General features: G+C 41.7%; 1 protein-coding gene across 1 annotated transcript in view; it reads left to right on the top strand.

The window, feature by feature from the left end:
* Window positions 1-23,857, top strand: part of ROR1 (receptor tyrosine kinase like orphan receptor 1) — a 450,213-nt gene that overhangs the window by 135,919 nt on the left and 290,437 nt on the right. The gene's annotated exons all lie outside the window — the stretch shown is intronic.

Genomic DNA, 23,857 nt, shown 5'->3' with positions numbered 1-23,857 from the left:
GCTGACTTGGGTTTTAGAAAATTCTTCTAATTTCCATGTATGACTTTACAGAATATTTGGTATTGCTGTAAAATTGCTAAAACCGTAAATGGTTACTCTTGGTTTTAAATATCAAACCAGGTGAAGGGATGGAGAAACTTCTCAGTGTTAGAGAAGGTAAAATCACTTAAATAGCAGAATGGACACCTTATGGTAGTTTTTTCTTTTTTTCTTTAAAGAGAGTGTTCTTTCCTCCCTCTGTCACCTCATAATCCGGGGCAAGGAGAAATATCGAGGGATTGAGGATTTAGTGAGACTGGTGTTGCTGAAATTAACTTTGTAAGACAAGGCTGTTTACTCTTTATACTAATTTCCATGCTTACCACTGACTCTGATTTGGTTTGAAAAGGGATATTCCAAGAGGCCATTCTTACCATTATGGACAGGAAAAGTAACTGCGAGTGACATCATTTTCTTTGACTGAGCATCTGATAACCATGTATCAGAGTGTGAAGCAGTGGACGGTGAGAGCTGAGCTGCATCCATCCCAGGGATCAGGAAACTGAGGCCTGTGTTATTAAAATGAATGAAATGGACTTCTCCGGCAATCTAGAGATTAAGACGCGCGCCCCCCCTCCCCCCTTCCAGTGCAGGGAACATGGGTTCAATCCCTGATTGGGGAACTGAGGTCCCACATGTTGTAGGGTGTGGCCAAAAATTTTTTAAAAAGCATTGTCTTATATTCAGTTCAGTTCAGCTGCTCAGTCGTGTCCGACTCTTTGCAACCCCATGAACTGCAGCACACCAGGCTTACCTGTCCATCACCAACTCCAGGAGTTTACCAAACTCATATCCATTGAGTCGGTGATGCTATCCAACCATCTCATCCTCTCTTGTCCCCTTCTCCTTCTGCCCTCAACCTTTCCCAACATCAGGGTCTTTTCAAATGAGTCAGCTCTTCGCATCAGGTGGACAAAGTATTGGGGTTTCAGCTTCAACATCAGTCCTTCCAATGAACACCCAGGACTGATCTCCTTTAGGATGGACTGGTTGGAGAGTCTTCTCCAACACCACAGTTCAAAAGCATCAGTTCTTTGGTGCTCAGCTTTCTTTATATTAAAAAATAATAAAATGAATGAAACCATTGCTTCTCTTACGGTAAAAGTTATGTAGAAAACTATAGAGAAAAAAGATACAAAACAAAGCAACCTGTAATTCCACATGTAAGAGGAAGCCACTATTCATATTTTTATCTTCAGCAGTGTTTTATCTTCATACACATTATATATTAATTTGACATCTTACTGTATATATCTGTTTTGAAATGTCATTTTAAAATTTAAATATATTATGAATATTTACTCATGTTATCATCTCTTCATTTATTCACTATCACCTGTCTCTCTGTGTGCCAGTACACATTGCAAATAAGAACTCATTTCATCCTTACGGCAACTCTATGAGATAGTATTAGTATTATTACCCCCATTTTACAGATGAGAATGCTGAGGTACAGTGGGGTTACACAGCATGCAGGATCATACAGATAGGAAGGGACAGAGCCAGAATAGGCATCCCGTGGGTTATGACTTCTCTGTCTCCTGGGACCCAGCACAGCTCTTGGCCTGCAGTAAGCTAGTAACCTTGAGTGTTGAATGGGTGTTGGTGATTAGAAGACTGACTTGGTGAATGAGAATAGGCAGTTTGATTTGGGGAGTGGTCCTGATTCATAGCTGACCTGTGAATTACTTACCTATAGTTCCATGAGAGTCAACAAGGATTCCGAACCAGCGGTTTATCACCTACACGTTTGCAGGACTGTGACACTGCAGCTCTGACTTTGGCCTTGGGTGTTGTTGGCTGGTTCTTCTTGATTCCTAGTTTACTTCCTTACTAAGTCAGTAGCCGTGATAAAGGAATATAATGCTTGTATGCTTAAGGGCCTATGGCACTCCTTGATGTATTTGGGAGTTTCTAGCTAGGCAAATGGACTCAGCAAAAATGAATCCCACTTTTCAGATACTAAAATAATCTCTTAATATTTCAGTGAGAAAATTTTATCTTAAGTAGTAAACAGAATCTGATTCCAAATGAATTTCCTAGTTCCAAAAAAGCCTCCAAATACACTCTCTTGATTTTTGAATAAAATTTATCAATTTTTTTTTCTCTGAAGGGCACACAATTAAGCTTACTAGTTATAAGAATAACCTTGAAGATATTGTGGGTTTGGTTTCAGACCACCACAATAAAGCAAATATTGCAATGAAATGAGTCGAGTGAATTTTTTTGGTCTCCCAGTGCATATGAAAGTTATGTTTACATTATACTGTAGTCTATTTAGTGTGCATAGCATTATTATAAAAAAAGTATATACTAATTATACACTTAATTAATTATACACTTACTATTATATACCTAATTAAATATTTTATTTCTAAAAAATGCTGTCATCTGAGCTTCAGTGAGTTTTAGTAGTCACTGATCACAGATTACCATGATGAATATAATAATAATGAAAAATTTGAAATATGCTTAGAATTACCAAAATGTTACACAGAGACATGAAATAATAAAATGCTATTGGAAAAATGATTACAATAGACTTGCTTGACATTGGGTTGTTGAAGACCATTCAATGTGAAAAAAATGCAACATTTATAAAGTGCAATAAAGCAAAATGCAATGAAATTAGTTATTTTGCTTCTCTGAGGTCCAGAATAATTCATTCTTCTCTCCATCCATTTATTAATGAAAGCAGCTCTCATGAGGTGGAGGTTGTGCTGGACAGTGGAAAAAGCTAACAATCTAGTGAGGCAGGCAGGTACATAATGAAGAATAGCAGCGTGGTATTCTAAACACTGAGGTAAAGTACAGAGGGGCAAGGTGAGTGTGAAGTTGGGAAAAGAAAAGACTTCTTTATAGTGTGATACTACCAAAACATCTAAACCATGATATATTCAAGTGATACTTTCAAGGTTTAGATTTCAACAGTTTCCTAAATTTAGTCAGTCTGAGTCTGTAAGTATAAGAAAAGAGCTTATCCTTAGCTTAAAAAAAAATCCTTTGTCTATTACCTAGTTAAAAGGAAAAGAAAGAAGAGTTGTCATATGCACAGTTTTAAAAGTAATTCAGAGAGTTTCATATGAATCAATGGAATCAGTAGCAACCAGGGAAACTTTCCAACCCCAGCTTAATTGGACTTGAGCATGCAATAATAGAGACTTTTGTTTTTTGGATAAATAGGAGGGCTGAATCTGTGCAGTGCTGGAGATGTAACAGGAGCTTGGGGATTACTTGTAAGTGGCACATGTGGTTGAAAATACCCTGAGCTGGGAGTTAAGAGGTGTGGAGTCTAAATCTGGCTCTGTCACTAGTGTCAGCCAGGTCAGAGTCTTCATTCAGCTGTGTGACAGAGACCTGAAAAATACTGGCTTAAAATGTTTTGGAGAAATACCTTAATTTTCTCATGTAATGAAAAGGTGAGCTGGGCAGTAGAGAACTGACATTTCCATCCCACAGTGTCTTCCGGGGCCCAGACACATTTTCTCTTTCCCTCAGTTAGCATCTGCTCATCATTTTGTGGTTGTATGGTAGCTGATCTACCCTCTGCCTCATGTTCATGTTCTTGATGGCAAGAAGGAGACAGGCACCAGCTGAGGCAGCCTGCTTTGAAACTGGCTCAGAACCTCTGCTACCCCACCCCAGTTATGTCCAGGTTCATCTCATTGGCCAAACCAGTGTCACGTGACTGCCCCCAGTAGCTGCAAGGGAGGCTAGCAGCACATCCTCAGATGATCCCAATGCTGCTTCCAATGAAATCAAGGTTGTTATAAAAGGGGAAAAGGGAAACTGGATAGTGAATAGAAATCTAAAAATTTCTGTCACGTCAACTATGAAGTAAATGAACTCAATCAGTGGTTAGTTAACTTTTTCTTTTTTAAATGCACCATCCTCCCCTTTTCATCATTAAATCTTCATAGGTCCAGTTCAGATCCAGGTAAAAGTGTATTTTCTTTGGTTGAAAGTGGAGTTGGGATGCCAACTTTCTTATCTCCCTCTTGGTGAAGTCATTTATTTGAATTTGAAGTGGTTTCATTTGTTAGTTTGCATCCTGCTTTGGGTTTATATTTATCCATCCTTATTGATCTCATTTGTTTACTTATGTGTTTGTTTATGTGTGACCCATGAATATGATTTTGAGAGTCAGAATTGTAAGGGAAAATTAAAAACATGTCCCTCCTAACCCTGCTTGTACTCTACCCCACCTTCCTATCATGCCCACTTCATATCTGCTCACCACCTCCCCTAGGCAATCAATCTCATAGTTTCTGGTTTAGCCTCTCTGAATTTTTGCACCAGTGTGCAGGCACATGTGTGTTGTCCCATTTTCTCTTTTATTAGAAGCAAGATACTCCAAAGCAACAGGTAAAGGATTAATCTCAAAAATAACAAGCAACTCCTGCAGCTCAATTCCAGAAAAATAAATGACCCAATCAAAAAATGGGCCAAAGAACTAAACAGACATTTCTCCAAAGAAGACATACAGATGGCTAACAAACACATGAAAAGATGCTCAACATCACTCATTATCAGAGAAATGCAAATCAAAACCACAATGAGGTACCATTATACGCCAGTCAGGATGGCTGCTATCCAAAAGTCTACAAGCAATAAATGCTGGAGAGGGTGTGGAGAAAAGGTAACCCTCTTACACTGTTGGTGGGAATGCAAACTAGTACAGCTGCTATGGAGAACAGTGTGGAGATTCTTAAAAAACTGGAAATAGAACTGCCATATGACATAGCAATCCCACTTCTGGGCATACACACGGAGGAAACCAGATCTGAAAGAGACACGTGCACCCCAATGTTCATCGCAGCACTGTTTATAATAGCCAGGACATGGAAGCAACCTAGATGCCCATCAGCAGACGAATGGATGAGGAAGCTGTGGTACATATACACCATGGAATATTACTCAGCCATTAAAAAGAATTCATTTGAATCAGTTCTAATGAGATGGATGAAACTGGAGCCCATTATACAGAGCGAAGTAAGCCAGAAAGATAAAGACCATTACAGTATACTAACACATATATATGGACTTTAGAAAGATGGTAACGATAACCCTGTATGCAAAACAGAAAAAGAGACACAGATGTACGGAACAGACTTGTGGACTCTGGGAGAAGGCGAGGGTGGGATGTTTCAAGAGAACAGCATCGAAACATGTATATTATCTAGGGTGAAACAGATCACCAGCCCAGGTTGGATGCATGAGACAAGTGCTCAGGGCTGGTGCACTGGGAAGACCCAGAGGGATCGGGTGGAGAGGAAGGTGGGAGAGGGGGGGATCGGGATGGGGAATACATGTAAATCCATGGCTGATTCATGTCAATGTATGGCAGAAACCACTACAATATTGTAAAGTAATTAGCCTCCAACTAATAAAAATAAATGGAGGAAAAAAAAAAGAAGCAAGATATTGTAGTTGTCTTTTGCTCTTGAGAGTCTGTATAGATAGTTGTAAGAAATGAAACACTAGTGAGGCCAGGGAGAATGACAAATGTTCAGTAAGAGAGGTGAAACTAAACCATAGAGGGAGAGACATAATCTTCTTAGGAAAGGTTTTATGAAGGAAGCTGCATTCAAGCAGGGTCTTAAGAATGGTTGATGTAGCCAGGAAGGGTGCTGTGTGTTTTTCTTGACTTATGAGTTTCATAGAGAATTTAGAGATCATCTGTCAATTCAGTTTAAACTGACACTGTGGCCACCTGTTGTAGAGGAGGAAACTGAGGCCTTAAGAAATACGGGGACTTAACCTAGTCTCACAGCCAGATAGTGGCAGTATTGGAAATAGCCATGATCTTGACTCACAGTCCCATAATCTCTTTCTCAGTATCTAAGATTTCAAAATGAACACAAGGCAGCCCTGTTCCTCTCAGAGCTGGGTAATTTTTCCTTTGCCATCTTGGTTTGGACCTTCAGTTCATTTAACCCCAAATATCGAAATTTAACCAGAATAACAGCTAATTTAAACCAACCTGTTATGGGCCGCTTTCAAAATTCATATATTGAAGTCCTAACCCCCTTTGCCTCAGAATATGGCTATATTTGGGAATAGGGCTTTTAGAGAAGAAATTAAAACGAGGTTGCTCGAGAGAGTCCCATTCCAGTATGACTGGTGTCCTTGTAAGAAGAGGAGACTGCGACACAGATCTGCACAGAGAAAGGCCCAAGTGAAGATACAGGGAAGAGATGACTGTCTGCCAGCTAAGGAGGGAGACCTCGAAGAAACCAACCCTAATGACACCCTGATCTGGGCCTTTTAAGCTTCCAGCAGTGTGAGAAAATACGTTTTTGTGGTTTTGATGCTCCCCAGTCTAAAGTACTTTGCTTGGGCAGCCTGAGTATACTAAGATGCAGCCTTAACCTACTCTTTGGGGCAGCTGGTGGGGTCTCATGCCTAGTCTATGGTGTCTTAGCTCCTGGTGGTTATAGCTCCTTAGTCTTCCTGTTGCTGAGAGTGCTCACTGGGCTCTATCTTGCATCACCCATTTAGTCACCTTCTTCAGAGGCAAGGGAATAGCGGAGGGGAGTTCACTGTAGTGCAGAGAAGAGCAGAGTGCAGGTCAGGAGCCTCCAGAGCTATTCATGGCCAGCAAAGGCTTAACTTTCTGGGCTCCAAGAATATGGCAGTCTATCCATTTCTAGCTGCTAGATTCTCTAAGTAATATAAAAAGAGACTGTTTGTTGGTTTTAAATGCATACTTAGGGATTTAAAGGTATTTTCTAAATTATATGTTTTTCATTAAAAACATTTTATCCCCTCAAATGCCCCGCCTCACTACAGACTTTAATGCACAAGGATACTAAGATTTTAAAATGAGATGGTAGAATTATGAGTTGTTTTAATATTCTTTTTCAGGCCTTTCTACATTTTCAGTTTTCTTAATAAATGTATGTGACTTTATGGGGAAATATGGATCATAAAGATGAAAAAATTTTAATAGTATATTAGAGCCAATTGACAGTAAATGATAGGTGAATTAAAAAATATTTCTTGATTTCAAGGAGCTCCAAAAGAAGACAGCATATTTCTAAATGAATTGGTAGTGAGAATAGTTGTAGGGTTGGAAAGTATAAAGCTCTTGATGTTATGAATATTTCACATTTTATAAATTACTCTTTGTAACAAAACTAGTAAAGCAACAAAGTGTATACAATTTTACATTTATTGACATCTAGAGTATAGAAGGCAATGTAGATCTAAAAGTAATAAAATATGGGCATATTAGTCAAGAGAAGATGGAAAAAGCTGTCATGAGATGTCTGTTCATGATTTGTTAATTAGATCATGGACAGGGAAACCTGGTGGGCTACAGTCTATAGGGTCACAGAGTCAGACATGACTGAAGTGACTTGGCACGGCACGGCACAGCAAAGCATATGTGATAATGGACTCCCACCATCATGGAAAAATTCATTCTGTTGACATTTTGGCTTGGCTGCAATTGTACTTGGGGAGAAGAAGGTGAAGATGAGACTGTAATTTAAAATTAGAAAATGAAATTAGATTCAGAAACTATTAATATAGACATAGCCAACTAGTCTCACAAGATAAGTGAGAAAATTTCACTGTAATTTATAGCCTAATCCCCTAAGTAATTAAGCTGCTGTTATTTAAGTTACTAATGATCAAAATGAAGTAATTCACTTGAAATACTGGGACTATGCAGATAGGAGAGTATTATAACAATTACTGACTCAGTCTTCCCTGGTAACTCAGCTGGTAAAGGATCTGTCTGCAGTGCAGGAGACCCTGGTTCGATTCCTGGTTTGGGAAGATGCCCTAGAGAATGTATAGGCTACCTGCTCCAGTACTGTTGGACTTCCTGGTGGCTCAGCTGGTAAAGAATCTGCCTGCAATGCGGGAGACCTGGGTTTGATCCCTGGGTTGGGAAGATCCCCTGGAGAAGGGAATGGTTACCCACCCCAGTGTTCTGGCCTGGAGAATTCCATGGACTGTATAGTTTAAACTTAGACTAGGTCTTCCCTGGTAGTTCAGTTGGTAAAGCATCTGCCTGCAATGCAGGAGACCCTGGTTCAATTCCTGGGTCGGGAAGATCCGCTGGAGAAGAGACAGGCTACCCACTGCAGTATTCTGGCTTGGAGAATTCCATGGTTGTGTAGTCCATGGGGTCGCTAAGTGTCGAACATGACTGAGTGACTTTCACTTAGACTAGGCTAGACTTAGTTGCCAAGTAGTGTCTGACTCTTTGCGACCCTCCATTTAAAATGCCCTTTGATAATCTAGATTCTTGTCATTTCCTATACCTTTGCCAAACATAAGTAAAATACAACACCCTTACAGTATGGGGAAGAACAGATCTCAGCAAATGGTTTTGCTTTGAGGCTTTTTCCTAAGTCCCTAAGCAAAACAAAATGGTAATGGAGATTCATCCACCTCTGTGCACATTTCAGTTGGAGCATGCGCCTGTCCTCATAGATACAGGTTCCGACAACCTGAGACCGCCTCTTTGACATTGATTATAGGAATGACCACTCTTTCAGTGTCCTCTTTTGTAGAAAGCCAAGATCATTTTGGAAACATATGGTTTCCCCACAGGAGCACATGTGCTATCAAGATCTGTGTGTGTGTGTTGGTAAAAGACATTTTATGTATGCCTTGAGTGACCTTTCCAAGAATTGCACACAGATTGTGGATTTCAGGCCTGTTCCATGGATTTCTCTTAAATGCAAATCCAGCTGTGTCAGTTCCCTTAACCTGTCCTGTACCTGCTCAAGGTTAAGTGTTGCAGGCAGCTCTTTAGTGAGTGTCCGGAGCATAATTACCCAGATGCACCTGGGTGGGGTTTAACCCCTTGTACCCCCACCCTCCTGCCAGAGTCACAGGGGAGATTCAGATGTTCAGGAGATGCATGGTTAGTGAAATCGCTTCCCTCTCTGGAGGTAACTTGATCTTGTCAAACAGTGCTTTTTTACAGAACATATGTGCTTTAGTTTGATTTTAAGGTTCTGAACTCCATTTTGCTCACCAGTGAGGCATGTGCACAGAAAAGAAAATCCTCTTTTGGTTACATATGAAATTTTATTTTTAAAAATTGTTTTGTCAAAAGAAAAGTCATACTTTTTCCCAAATTAAAACTAAAGTGAATACTGTAATAATACTTTATTCAGAGCCCAAAACAGAAAAGACAAGGTGTGAAAATTGAATTTGGAGGAGCCAGGAGGAAACCAAAATGACTTCTCAGAAATGATTATGTAGCTGCTTTTCAAACATGTTAAATTGATCAGGTTATGAGCAGCTCTCTCCAGATGACTTGGGTCTCATTTATGCTGGAAACAAGGTCATGTGTCAGGTGTGGGATGTTCTAGGTATAGGGGGGCTATGGCCTCACCCAGGACCGTGACACAGTAGAAGCACATTGGACGGGGACTTAAGGAGACCCCTGGATGTGGAGTCTCAAGGGTGAAGAACTTAGATTTTGGTGGCCTACTGTTGGGTCTGTTGTACAACCTCAGTCAAGATGCTTAAGCTTTTTGAATCTCAGTTTCTCTCTCTGAAAAGGGGCCACTGATGCTTCCCTCATAGACTTCTTTTAATAATGGGATGAAACCAACTATGTCAAGTATTTAGTGCCTACATTCTAACTATATAAAGGTGTAGGTATTTATGAGCAAACAGCAATCTAAGTCACCCTCAGAAACGAGCTAGGATACTCATAGCCAGGGTTACAAACACTTGTGGTTGCCGTTGTTTTATGATTACAAAAGACAGTTCTGCCACAAATATGTGATCCTGGGTAAGTTGCTGTGTAGATGCCTGAACTTTGCTTTTCTTATCTATAAATCTATAAAATGAGAAATTTGAAGCTATAATGCCTCTGGTTCTAAAATTTTGTGAATCTTTGAATTCCCTCTTGAACCTTGGTAAATTCTAAATTTCTGTGTTTAGCCATAGGCAGAGTTGCCAGAGTTCAGGTTATGTTCTTGCCGGTAACGAGAACTTAAGTGTCAGGCAGTTCTCTTTATCCTGGTAGCAAGGCAAGAGAAAGAAATATATTCTTACTGCTCCTTAATCTTACTATGAATTTAAAAATCCTCCCATATTCAAAATCTACGTTCTTCTGCATCTCAGACTCTCCTGACCTTCCTTAGTACTTTAAGATAATATCTAATGCACAAGTGGTGCATTGCTTCTTCTACACTATTTTGATTTATGTTGTGACACTGGCTCCTCAGAACAATTCCATGGGACAGATTTATCGTTACCTCCAATTACAGATAAGGAAACTGAGGTCTGTACTTGCCGAGATCACATAGCCAAAAATTGGCAGATATGTAGTACTTACTCCTGTCTTTTTACTGCAGAAGCATGTTTCTGCCACTCATTTGGGCTCCCTTACAAGGTGCTGAGGCCTTTTTTTGATGTGAAGGAGAGAGGCAAAGAAAAGAATGAGGTCACAACTGGAAATCCTACACAGAGATGCTGATTCCTTCATGACCCACAAGTTTAGGCCTGTGGCTCCCAGCATCTTTTTTTTTTTTTTTTCCATTTATTTTTATTAGTTGGAGGCTAATTACTTTACATCATTACAGTAGTTTTTGTCATACATTGAAATGAATTAGCCATGGATTTACATGTATTCCCCATCCCGGTCCCCCCTCCCACCTCCCTCTCCACCCGATCCCTCTGAGTCTTCCCAGTGCACCAGGCCCGAGCACTTGTCTCATGCATCCAACCTGGGCTGGTGATCTGTTTCGCCCTAGATAATATACATGTTTCAATGCTGTTCTCTTGAAACATCCCACCCTCGCCTTCTCCCACAGAGTCCACAAGTCTGTTCTATACATCTGAGTCTCTTTTTCTGTTTTGCATATAGGGTTATCGTTACCATCTTTCTAAAGTCCATATATATGTGTTAGTATACTGTAATGGTCTTTATCTTTCTGGCTTACTTCGCTCTGTATAATGGGCTCCAGTTTCATCCATCTCATTAGAACTGATTCAAATGAATTCTTTTTAATGGCTGAGTGATATTCCATGGTGTATATGTACCACAGCTTCCTCATCCATTCGTCTGCTGATGGGCATCTTCCCAGCATCTTTTTACAGGAGGACCCATTTTCCTTTTGTAAAAGGAAGTTTATTATTTAATTATATAAGTAAAATGCAGATGAATGAAAGGATGATAAAAAGCATTCATATTCCAGTAATGCTTGAGTGCACGCGTGCTTAGTCGTGTCTGACTCTGTGACCCCATGGACTCTAGCCCACCACACTCCTCTCTCCATGGGATTTCCTAGGCAAGACTACTGGAGTGGGTTGCCATTTCCTCCTCCAGGAGACCTTCCCAACCCAGGGATCAAACCCGCATCTCCTGCCTTGGCAGACGAATTCTTTACCACTGAGCCGCCTGGGCTTCCTGTGTTTGTGACACCTTGGTATCTAGTGAACGTGTCACTTTGTATCTGCTTTATCTCCTTTTGTACCTCACTTCCCTTATTCCCTCTTGCCTTCCACCCTGGGGTTACACTGTCCTCCCTCTGTAAAGCTTTAGCATGGATACTTTCCCTCAGGTTCCTTAAAAAAATTTTTTAACTTATTGATTAGTTTCTTTGGCTGTACCAGGTCTTAGTTGAAGCATGTGGGATCTAGTTCCCGGACCAGGGATCAAACCTGGGCCCACTGCATTGGGAGGGCAAAGTCTTAGCCCCTGGACCACTAGGGACGTCCAGGTCCTTTTTTTTTTTTTTTTTTTCTTTTACTTGGAACACTGAACTGAGATGATGTTCATTACATTTATAGTACCTCTCTGTTCAGTAAGGGCATATGAAAAAATACCCCCAATTCAGGCACTTTTAGTAGATACCATTTTTATTAATGACAACAGAATCTGTATGCATTTGAAGAAAAGTAGTGTGGTGAAATTGTCTTCAGGTACTGTTTGGTGATAGGTGGATTAAAGGACCTCGGCATGCCTCTCCAACCCCATTGTTCCCAAGAAGGTCTGAAAGCCATGGTGGGATTTTTAAGTGAGACATAGGTCATCACAGCCGTTTTACCCTTCACTTGACCTTCTTGCTGCAGTGGAAGACTCTGAGCCGTAAACCTCAGCCCATGCGGCCTCCACCGCAGCTGGCTTTCAAGTGTGTGAAGTCTCTCGGCCTGCATGCGTTTTCCCAGAGCGAGGTGCTGTCCCCATCTGGGTCAACTTTATTCCAGTTTTCTTTCCTCTTTTTTTTTTTAAAGTCAATCAGTGTGAGTAACTGCTACATGAAACCATGAAGAAAATGGAATAAATATGTTGGAAACGCTAGAAAGCGATCTGCAGTTGTTTATTCTCCTCAGTTTTACTTCCTGGGCTTATTTTTAAGCATATTCAAAGAGTTTCAGCAATCCTGAAGAGTGTTTGGCATGCTGGGGGAAAAAAAAAATCTGGTCTGTTCTCTAATAGGAAAGAACTTTTGTAATTGTGCTTCCTGGTTTGGAAGTGTGCTGTCGAGTAAGGGGGAACTAGTCTCCAGGGAAAGAGCCTCTCGTGTGCTGATTGAAACTCTCTTAATAAGATATTTCTTTACTCTGTTCCCTGATTCGGTGTGTTTAATCTGTTAAGCAGTCTTCACTGGGCTCCCCTTTGTTTCTCGAAGGCAGGGATTCTGTCTTACATGTTTTCATGTTCCTCCATAGTGGTGACACCTAACAGGCACTGCTTAAACTCCTTGAATCATAAGGTGGACAGTGAATTTTCCCATCAGATGAGTAAATAATAGTGATTTGCACAATATGCCCGTGTTTCAAAGAGTAAATGTTAGAAACATAATTTTATGTGAACAATTAGTGAACAAGACAGTGTATTTGTTTGCACAATGTACTGTTTTCAGACAGCTCTTTGGCCGTATTCACAGAAAGGGCTCATTTGTCTGGTTCAGGCAGAAATGTAGAGAGAGGTATGTGAAGTTAGGAATGGTGAGGTTCGTGTGCCAAGATCTCAGGGGCATCAAGGGGGAAGCAGTGGACTTTTGAACTCAGAATTCTGAGATCCAGTCTTGCCTCTTGAAATCTGAATCTTCCTCCATGAAGCTTTTCCTGATCCTCGAATCAGATACCTAACCTCCTGTGACCTCAGGACACCGTGTTGGGACCACCTTTCTTTTAGCTCTGCTTCTGGATGGCCATTTGTGGTCTTGTGTGATACTTCCACTAGATTGTTAAAGAAGGTTTGGATTCTTTCTGACTCATCCATTTGACCCTCAGAGTGTCTAGCATAGTGCTTACCACTCAGGCCATCACACAAATGCTTGTATAAAGCAGACTTACCAATCCCAAGTTTCAGAATGTTAAGGATATGCATCTCATGCAGGCTTTTAGTTGTGTAGTGAGTTGAAGAATGATGGATCATAAAAAGATGTGTCCACATCCTGGAATCTGTGAATATGACTTTATTTAGAAAAAGGAACTTACAAACATGAGTTGAGAGTTTGTGCCTCTGGACCTTTTCGCTATGGCAGTTAACCTTATAATGCATAATCATAGATATAGTGATGCTTATTTTGAATGGTTTCCAATGAAATAATTAATTGCACTTAGTATCAGTGGAACTGATGAGTGACGATGCTGAATGATACCTTGATACCACAATAGATGGTTATTTTGGTCTATTAGTTTACTAGTTACAGTGAGTTAAAGGGTGGCTCCCATGTCCTAACCCCTATAATTAGGGGTTAGGACAGTCATTTTCACAATCATTTTCTAAATGATTGTGATCTCATTTAGAAAAAGGGCCTTTGCAGGTATAATTAAGGATCTTAAGACAAGATAGATTATCCTAAATTACCTGAGTAGCCATAAAACCAATGCTGTCTTTACAAGAGACAGAAAAGGAGAAGACAGAGAGAAGGCCCTGGAAAGACAGGCAGAGATTGGAATGTTGCAGCCATGGTCTGAGGAGTGGCTGGAGCCACCCAGTGCTGGGGGAGGCAGGGAAGGAGTCTCCTCTGGAAACTTGGGAGGAAATGTGACCCAGGTGACACCTTGCTTTCAGACTTCTGGCATCCAGAAGTGAGACAGAATAAACTTTTGTTGTTTTAAGCTACCAAGTTTATGATTATTTGTTATGGCAGCACCAGGAAACTAATATTATGTGGATTGGCCTGGAATTTGATTCTGTTTCTGAAAGTATTAGTCGCTTAGTCATGTCCGACTCTTTGAGACCCCATAGACTGTAGACCTCCAGGCTGCTCTGTCCATGGGATTCTCCAGGCAAGAGTACTGGAGTGGGTAGCCTTTCACTTCTCTAGGGGACCTTCCCGACCCAGGGATTGAACTCAGGTCTCCTCTATTGGATTAGTCTGGAATTTCAATTCTACTCCTGCTGCTGCTAAGTCGCTTCAGTCGTGTCCGACTCTGTGCGACTCCATAGACGGCAGCCCACCAGTCTCTGCTGTCCCTGGGATTCTCCAGGCAAGAACACTGGAGTGGGTTGCCATTTCCCTCTACTCCTAGCTAACCATAAATTCCTCAAGGGTAGAGACTACGTCTGTCTTGTTCCTGGTGAGGCCCCCAATGCCCAGTGGCACACAGACACGTTGTAGTCTTTCATTCAATGTTAATCCCTTTTCTTTCCTTCCTCCCCTGTTGTCCGAAGTTACCTCTGCTTGTAAGAGCAGAGGTAGTTCTAGAACATACTTCCACTCTTCCTTACCGTCCTGTTTGTGACAGAGGTTGCCAGTTATTTCCCAACATTTGTTCTCCTTTTCTTTGGCTGGCCTTCCTTTGCAGCTGGATATGGCTATGCATTCATGTTCTGGCAAGCTGTAAGTGGAAATGTTATGAAGTAGCTTCTGGGAACTTTCCTAATGAGACAGCTGGTAGGTGCCCTTTGCCCCTTCTTCTTCATTTTTCTTCCTCTGTCTGCCTGGAATGAGGTGCTACCATTTTGGACCGTGAAAGCAGGAGTCCTACCTAAGGATGGGGAGTAGTGAGTTGGCAGGGCCAGTATCCCTGTGTGGAGCAGAGCTGATATACCAGCCCTGGGCTGCAAGCTTCTGAATTTTTGTGTCAGAGGGAAATAAAGCTCTTGTGTAAGCCATTGTTATTTTGTGTGCGTGTGCGTGTGTGTGTGTAAAATTTGTCAGCACCTGCAACTTTGGGACTCCAAGGGGATTATTTACTCATTACATGGATTATTACCTTCAGATGTCTAAGGGGACAGAAATCAAACAAGCGATAGATTCTTCAAGCCCCTTTCTCACCAAAAACCTGTGGTCTCAATTTTTTAACTGAGGAAGCCCATGGTCTAGCTTCTAGAGCTAAACAGACTTGGGTTTAAACCTTGACGTGGTTGCACATTCCTGTGGAATGACCTAACCTCAGTTTTCTCATCTGTACAATGGAGAACAATGACCTGTTATTGTTATAGAGTCATTGTCCTATTTATTAGAATGGCATCTTGTCTATTAGTAGATACTGTTAGTTGTACTGTTGTATCTTTATTTTGTTTGAACTAGTGAAATCACTAAGGTTGATGTTCTAGGGAAAGGAGGAAACAAAAAACTGCATGAGTAAAAGTTGAATTCATAAAGCATTGAAAGGAACACTTTGAAACAAGAAAATTTCAAACAGACAACCTAACATTTCACATCAAGGGACTAGAAAAAGAACAAACGAAGCCCAAAGTTAGTAGAAGGAAGGAAATAAAGAATGGAGTGGAAGTGGATGAAATAGAGGTGAACAAGAGAAGAAAAAAGATCAATGAAACTAAAAGCTGGCTCTTTGAAATGATAAACAGAATTGACAAACCTTTAGTTAGACTCACTAAGGAAAAAAAAAGAGAGAGGGCTCAAATAAAATCAGTAATGACAGTAATGAAAGAGGAAACATTACATCTGCTACCACAGAAATACAAAGGCTCATAGGAGAGTATTGTGCATAATTATATGCCAACAAGCTTGACAACCTAGAAGAAATGGAACATTCCTGGAAATATACAACCTATGAAGATGGAATTGTGAAGAAACAGACAGATTGACTACTAATAAGAACATTGAATCAGTAATCCAAAACCTCCCAACCAAAGTCTTGGACCAGCTGGCTGCACCGCTGAATTCTACCAAACATTCAAAGAAGAATTAATACCGATCCTTCTCAAACTCTTCCAAAAACAAAAAAGGGAGAAACACTTCTAAATTCAGTTTAGAGTTACCAGCATTAACCTGATACCAAAACCAGACAAAGATACTGAAAGAAAAGAAAATTCCAATATCCCTGATGAACTCAGATGCAAAATCTTCAACAAAACATTAGCAAACTGAATTCAACAATACATTAACAGAGTCATACATACTTGATCAAATGGAGTTTATTCTAGGGATACATAGATGGTTTGACATCTGCAGCTGAATCAACATGACACATCATATTAACAAAATTCATAATCATCTCAATAGATGCTGAAAAAGCACTTGACAAGATTTAACATCCATTTAAGAGAAAAACTATCAACAAACTGGGTATAGAGTGAATGTACCTCAACATAGTAAAAGTAACATTTTGACCCATACAAGAGAGATGCTGAGGAAACTAGGTAAGGAATTCCAGCTCAAGCTGTCAATGCCAGGTATTGGCCATGGGGATGATATTGGAATTTTAAATTCATCCAGCCAACATTTCTTGAACTCCTACCATATACTATGTATGTGGGGGTGTCATGGGGTTATTTGGGTGGTCTTCCCAGGTGGTGCTAGTGGTAAAGAACCCACCTGGAAATGCAGGAGACATAAGAGATGTGGGTTCAGTCCCTGGGTTGGGAAGATTTCCCTGGAGAAGAAAGTGACAACCCACTCCACTGTTCTTGCCTGGAAAATTCCATGGGCAGAGGAGCCTGGTGGGCTATAGTCCATGCGGTCACAAAGAGTCAGACACGACTGAAGCAACTTAGCATCATGATGGGGGTATTCAGAGGTAAATTAAGACATGATCTTGATCTCATCTAGTGGGAAAGATAAAGATTTTTATAATGCAAGGAGAAGACTTTTAAAATACAGTGTTCACAAAGTGCTGAGGGAGCACAGGGGTCTGTCTGAGGGATCTGGAGAAAGCCAGACCTCTTCCCATTTACGTTGGGTCTTGAAGGATGAACAAGAGTTCACCAGAAAAGGAGAACATTCTAGAAAGAATGGGTCACATGTACAAAGGCAGAGAGACTCAAAAGACCTAGGACATGGTTGTGCTGGTTTATCCCATGTTAGAGATGGGAGAGAGGGTTTAGTAGGTCGTGAGGCTGAAGATGTATCCTTGACATTGCTGTCTAAGGAGATGAATTGCTTCTCTTTTTAGTTCGGGGGAGGCCAGGGACCTTTTAAACGAAGGAACTGATGTGGGCATTTCTCATCTGATGCTTGTACTTCTCTTCTCCCTATCTTCTGAGTTGGAATGCTGCCACTAAGGACAGAGGAGGAGGAATCCTCTGGCAGTCCTGGGAAGACACAGATATTCTCTATCTTGGTTGATATTAATGAAATAAATTAACCTCGGTGTGAGGAGAAGCCCTTCAAATAAGAAATGGGCAAACTCTGCTGGTGATGCTGATAGTGACACCAAATCCTCCTCATTTTCACTTGACTGGGCCATGTACTTTTATCTTTCTCCCTCTCTTTAAAAACTGTTGTATTTCTAGTATTAAAAAAAAAGCTCCATCTTCAGGAATGCAGTGTGGTTTTACTTCTGGTAAGAAGTGAGGGAAATTTAGCTTCTGGATTCTTCTATGCTTGATAAAGGGCATAGTGTGTAAATGTAGGTTACAAGACTCTATCTCCAACTTGATCTCAGATTTATAAAGGAAACTATATGTGCATATATAATATAAATTGCCCTTTGGGTTGTAGAATTTTCTTCTATATTTTCCACATTTTTTTTTTTTTTTTTTTTGGAGAGAGCAAATAAATCTTAAATATTTTTAACAAAAGTTCTCAGTGTAATCCCTGTACTCAGCCTCAGAAACAAAAACAAATTTCTTGGGAGGAGGAAGGATAGAATTAGGGGGAGGCTGTGTGTTTTGGAAAGAGTTTGGCTTCTGTCCTGTTGATACCTTTTACTGGGCTGTTGGTGAAGATTTCGAAGGTTCTTTCTTTATTCAGTCAATGTGTGTTTAACAGCCACTCAGCCACCAGCTCACCTTACCGGGCAGACTTATTTTAGACCCAAGGCCAGTCCCTGGCCTACCTCCCTGCCTTTCTTGAGGTTTTCTTAGCCGGGCTCCAGGTGGCCACAGTGCCCTGTGATTCTGTCACCCGCTCCAGAGCCCTTGATGAGCAAATTGTCCCCTTGTTCTGAGAAGAGCAAAGACAATGATAAAGTCAGGAGGATGGCCCAGCCAAGGTGGTTCACACTGACAGATTTTAATGTTTTTTCACATGTAATGAGCAATTTCTTTCTTTGCTTCTTTTTTAATGCTTTTTTTTTTTTTAGTCATTAGACAACCAGTGTAAGAACCTGTCATTTTTTAAACTTATTTAACTGAACTGTTAAATATATGTATATAAATAAATAGAAATTTATTTAACTAACTGAACTGAACTATTTTTAATTGAAGGATAATTGCTTTACAGTATTGTGTTGGTTTCTGCCAAACATAACAAGAACCTGGCATTTAAAAAAAATTATTTTTATTTATTTGGCTGCGTCAGGTCTTAGCTGTGGCACACAGGATCTTTGCTGTGTCGCGTGTAATCTTTCGTTGTGGCACGGGTAATGGGTGCCAGTTCAGTAGTTGCAGTGAGTGGACTTAATTGCTCCAGGGCATGTGGGATCTTAGTTTCCTGACCAGAGGTCGAACCGTGTCCTCTGCATTGGAAGGTGGATCCTTAACCACTGAACCACCAGGGAAGTCCTGAGCACTTTCTTATCTGCACTTCACAACACTGTTGTCACAGGACCACACCCCTGTAAATGCCAGCTTTCCCTGGGGAGCCTTCTGGAAGCCAGCAGCCTCAAGTTCAAGGCAAGGCTCTAGTTCTTTCTTCTGAGAGCAAGCGTCAATATCAGGGGTCTCCTTGCCTGTGTCTGGAACTGTAGGTTAGGCGTGCAGAAGCGATGGCTAAATTTTAGAAGTTGTGCTGGGTGTTTTTAAAACTGTATATTGAAACAAAGGTTTAAGATGAAAAAAATGAGTACGCACTGCTGGCTCCCACTTTTTCTTTTCCAGCACCAGCTGAATAACCAGATCCCTGAAATGAACCAGAGTATTCAGGAAGGTCAAGCACAGAGGGAAATGTTTTATTAGAAACAGGCTTTTTGGTTGTGACAAATTGTGTGTGAAATTTCAGGTAGAGACCCACAAGGCTGTGATGGCTTCAAGCATGTTCAAGTGTGGTCAGAAGGAGAAACCTGCCCTGCTTGTTCTGTCGGGAGAGGTAGGCAGGAGGAGAGAGAGAGGGGCATAGAGCATTCAGGCTGTGACCAGCCCTGGTTTCCCAGCTCCTGCCAGGGTCAGAAGACTTTTCAGGAGAAGGGAGAGCGAGAGAGATTGAAAGAGAGGTCTGTTAGGCAAAGCCGAGGATCTTTTAGTTGAGGTAGAAGACAGTCCAGATCCCTTTGATGACTCTTAAGGGACTTTTAATGGGATTCCCAGGTGGCTGCACTTTCACTTTTCACTTTCATGCATTGAAGAAGGAAATGGCAACCCACTCCAGTGCTCTTGCCTGGAGAATCCCAGGGACGGGGTCGCACAGAGTCGGACACGACTGACTTAGCAGCAGGTGGCTTAGTAGTAAAGAATCCGCCTGCAATTCAGGAGATACAGGTTCAATCCCTGGGTTGGGAAGATCCCCTAAAGACGGAAATGGCAACCCATTCCAGTATTCTTGCCTAGCACATCCCACAGACAGAGGAGCCTGGTGGGCTAGTCCATGGGGTTTGAGAAAGAGTCGGACATGACTGAGCATGCGCAAAGCTTTTAATAGTCTGATCCTTCCCAGATTGTTCTATTAACCTGTCCTAGTAGCAAATGTTTTGTGTATAACTTGACCCTCAGACGCCTCTTGTCTGCCTGGCAAACTCCAAATCCTCCTTTAACGATGAGTTTGAGTGATCACTGAGCCATTTTTAAAATTTGGTTTACATCTGCTCCCTTATTTCTCTTCATCACTGCTCCATCCTTCCTCAGGGCAGAATCAATTGCTCTTCTGTGCTGCTTCCGTGTGGCCTGGCTCATGAACACTGTGAGAACTGACAGTCACAGCATCGGGGAGCAGATGGGGTCTGGGAGAGCTTCTCCAGGAGCAGGCTCTCGTGAGATGATATGTGCAAACATTATTTGTTAGTTGTAAAGCGCTAATGTGCCAGGGTGGTCATCACTGCCCTTTAATGAGTAGCTCATGCTTGGTGTTGTCTCATTAAATCCTCACAATAATTACTAGAAAGTAGGTATGAGCATCACCTTCCTTTTAGAGATGAAGAAACTGAGTCTCAGAGAGGTTAAGTAGCCTGCCTGAGGCCCCGTAAATGAAAGCGTCTAAGTTGGAATTTAAATCCAGTTCTGACTCCATAGTCCTGACCCACGACACTGTGTTGCTGGGGCTGTGGGGAACTCAGATGGGAGGGAGACATGTGTTTGCTGTCAAAGCTTCCAAGTCCAGGTGGAGAAGTAAGCCAGTCCCTGCCAGCTGGGGGACAGTGTTGGATAGGATAAGAGTTCTAGGAAGGTGAATGTGAAAAATGTTTGGAGATTTGAGTTGGTCTTCAGGGGGAAGAAAAAGAGGCTTTGTGGAGATTGCTGATTTGTCCTGCACCTTGACCGATGGGTAGGGCTTTTACAGCAGAGTTAGAGAATAGGGAATGGAAGAATTGCATGAATAAAGGCTTGGGAGGAGTGTGTGTGTGTGTGTGTGTGTGTGTGTGTGATGGGGAGCCTAAGAATGAAGCTCTCTTTATCACTTATTGAGGACTTCGGTCTCATAACATTTCCATCCCTCCTTAGCTCCCTTTGTCAAGACAGAAGATGGTTGGTACCCAGCATGTAGGAATAGCTGCTCTTCCAGTGGTTCTCTTGTGAGGTGGTTCTGCTGCCCTGGGCTTGGAAGCACTTTTGATTATCACAATGATTGGCAGGGGGTGGGGTGTGTTGGTTGCATGTGAAGCAGTATGCTTCTATTGGCACTTGGTGCCCCCTGAAGCACATATGCTAAATATCTTGCAATGGATGGATCAGTCCTGCCCAAGGAAGAATTCTCCCACCTCTAAAGCCACCAGTATCTCCCACAGAATGAGGGGGTCTCTCTTGAAGTGTACATGTGTAGACTGCCCCCCACCCTGCCCCGGCCACTGCAGTGTCCCTCTTGGAAGCCTGATTCCGTTCCTGGCATCCCTCCCCTTTCACATACACTAGCATGCTCTGGTTTTATCTCCATTCCATACCTAACCTCCAGGACCCGCTATTTATGCTGCTTCCACCGCTTATAACTGAAAATAAAGTTTCTTGCCCTGTTTTTCTCCTCCTGCCATATCCTCTTGCAGCTGAGACTAAGGAAAAGGCTGCCTTGGTAGGTTTTCATAGCCTTCCTCTTAGCATGAACAATAACTGCAAAATGATCCATCCGATCTGGCTACCATTGTGGCGGGGAAGAGGATGAAAAGAGCATTCACTGGGCCAGGCACTTCTCAACAAGGGCTCATCAAAGTAGAAAACCAAGTGGCACATACTTGTGGAGAAAGTATGAAAGGAGTAGGGGGCTGGGGGAGTGGTAGGGATTGAGGAAAACCCTAATAACATGGTAATAAGAGATAACAGACTACAAAACCCCAGTGAAGCCAGGAATAAAGGAGCCCAGTGCCTCACAAACACAGGATTGAATGAGTTTCATGTTTAATGTAAATACACCTGCCATTTGTTCTCTGAAGCGCTGGTTACAGGTTTTAAGATAAAATAGAGTTTTGAACACTGTGCCAGTGTAATTTGATTTTGCCCCTGCACTGGCTGCACACTTTGTTTCCAAACAGTCTCTAGAGACAAAATATTGCTCTGGCCAGCTCGAAGGTCTCACCTCCTGCTGTTTCCCTCAGTCGCCTTTGCTTCTGCCTGGCCTTCGTCTTAGACTACTGCGCTGCTTGATAGAGCAGAGACAAAAGGAGACAGACGGCCAGGAGTCATCTGTGCTCAATGCCAGAGCAGATCATTTTACCCTCCAAAGTCTCCCACTGTGTTAAGGACAAAGACCAAAATTGTCAATCTCTCCTACAAAGACCCTGCCTGCTTCTTGCCTCCAGTCTCACCATATTCTCCTCAGTCTTTTGACTGCAGCGATCAGACCTGCTTCTAGTTCTTGGACTGTTTTATGTGCAGCGTCCAGCCTCAGGGCCTTTGCTGGCTCTCCCTCCTCCTCTTTTTCCCTGTTTAAGTCTTGTTTTCACAAGTCGGCATTAGATAGCTCTTCTTTAGGGCTGCTTTCCCTGGGTCTACCTCTCTGCCCCAAACGCACACACACCAGAAGAGATCGGGTCCCCTCTTACGTTTGGTCATGGTGCCCCATACTTCACCTTAATGACTCTGGTACCAATTTATAATTATATGTTTACATGATTACTTGATTAATATTGCCCTCTTGCACTGGACTGTGGGTTCCGTGAGGGTAAATCTATTTTGTTCTCCATAATAATTCTGGCACCCACCACCAGACATGTGGAAGGTATTCAATCAGTATTTGTTTAATGAAGGAATCATTAACAGTATTACAAATAAATTGGAAAATGCAAAAATGCAGAATAGAAGAAAGAATATAAAAAGCAGTGGTACTCCTACAATCAAAGAAAAAACACTTTCAATTTTTGGTCATACACCTTTTCTGATTTCTCATTTGTAAAATAATATATTGAGTTTTCACTTAATAATATTGTAAACAGGATGAAATGTCCATGAAATTTAATTAGTTTACCATCATTTTATTTAATCTCTTGTTAGAACCAAACAGATGGTATGATCTGTGCTGAAATTGATCAGAAATAATTTAAAAAATAATTTAAAAATTGTATCATGTTTACTCATCTAATCAACATTTTACTTTATCCCAAAGGAGTATATAATATGAAAATAGGACTGACTGTCTGGGAAGATGGAGATGTGTGGCAGATGGAACTCTAGACGCATGGGGAGTGCCCTGGCCACAGGAAATGGGTGTGGTTGGTAGAGAGGAAAGTGGTGGGGCTGTTAGGAGTAACCACCTGCTCCTGGTGGAAGGCACATTGTTGTGGGAAAGATCCTGTGTTATGGCAGGATCTTTGCTGGCTTAGTGATGTAGGCAAGCAAAATGGATGCTTTGAGGTTATCTGGAAGCTTCTAGGGCTGATGGGTTGGTGACTGAGGGTGAGGGGAGAGTCCCTTAGCGCTGCTTTCCTAGCCCAGTGCTGGGTAAGAAAAGGATGAGGTACCTGGTCCTGGGGAGGGGGCGGTTGTTTCAAAGCTGGCAGTCAGCACCACCATTCATCTCTCCGACTCTTGTCTAGCGCCCCTAGTGGCTGCCCTTGTTGTTAACCCTGACTCGGGTGCCTTGGTGCCTGTGGTAAGCCAAGTCAGACTCAGGTTGGTTTTGAGTAACTGTGAGCAGGAAGAGCTTTCAGGAATTTGCATGCAAGATTCACCATCTTGCACTTTCTGTGGAAGAGTCCCTCTGAGAGTCAGGATAGTAGAAAGCTGACAGTATTTCAACCACCACCCTTTGAATGCTTATCATGAGTAGACATATTGTACTACATAAATCTCACCACAATCTCATGAGGTAGTTACCACTTTTGCCCCCTGTTTGTAGACTAAGTACCTGAGACTGGGGGAGTGTCAGAACCAGAAATTGAACATAGGTGTGTT

This window comes from Odocoileus virginianus, chromosome 5 (genome assembly GCF_023699985.2).
Source record: "Odocoileus virginianus isolate 20LAN1187 ecotype Illinois chromosome 5, Ovbor_1.2, whole genome shotgun sequence".
NCBI lineage: Eukaryota > Metazoa > Chordata > Mammalia > Artiodactyla > Cervidae > Odocoileus > Odocoileus virginianus.
The sequence above is the reverse complement of the archived record's forward strand: the minus strand, read 5'-3'. Positions and strand labels throughout refer to the sequence as shown.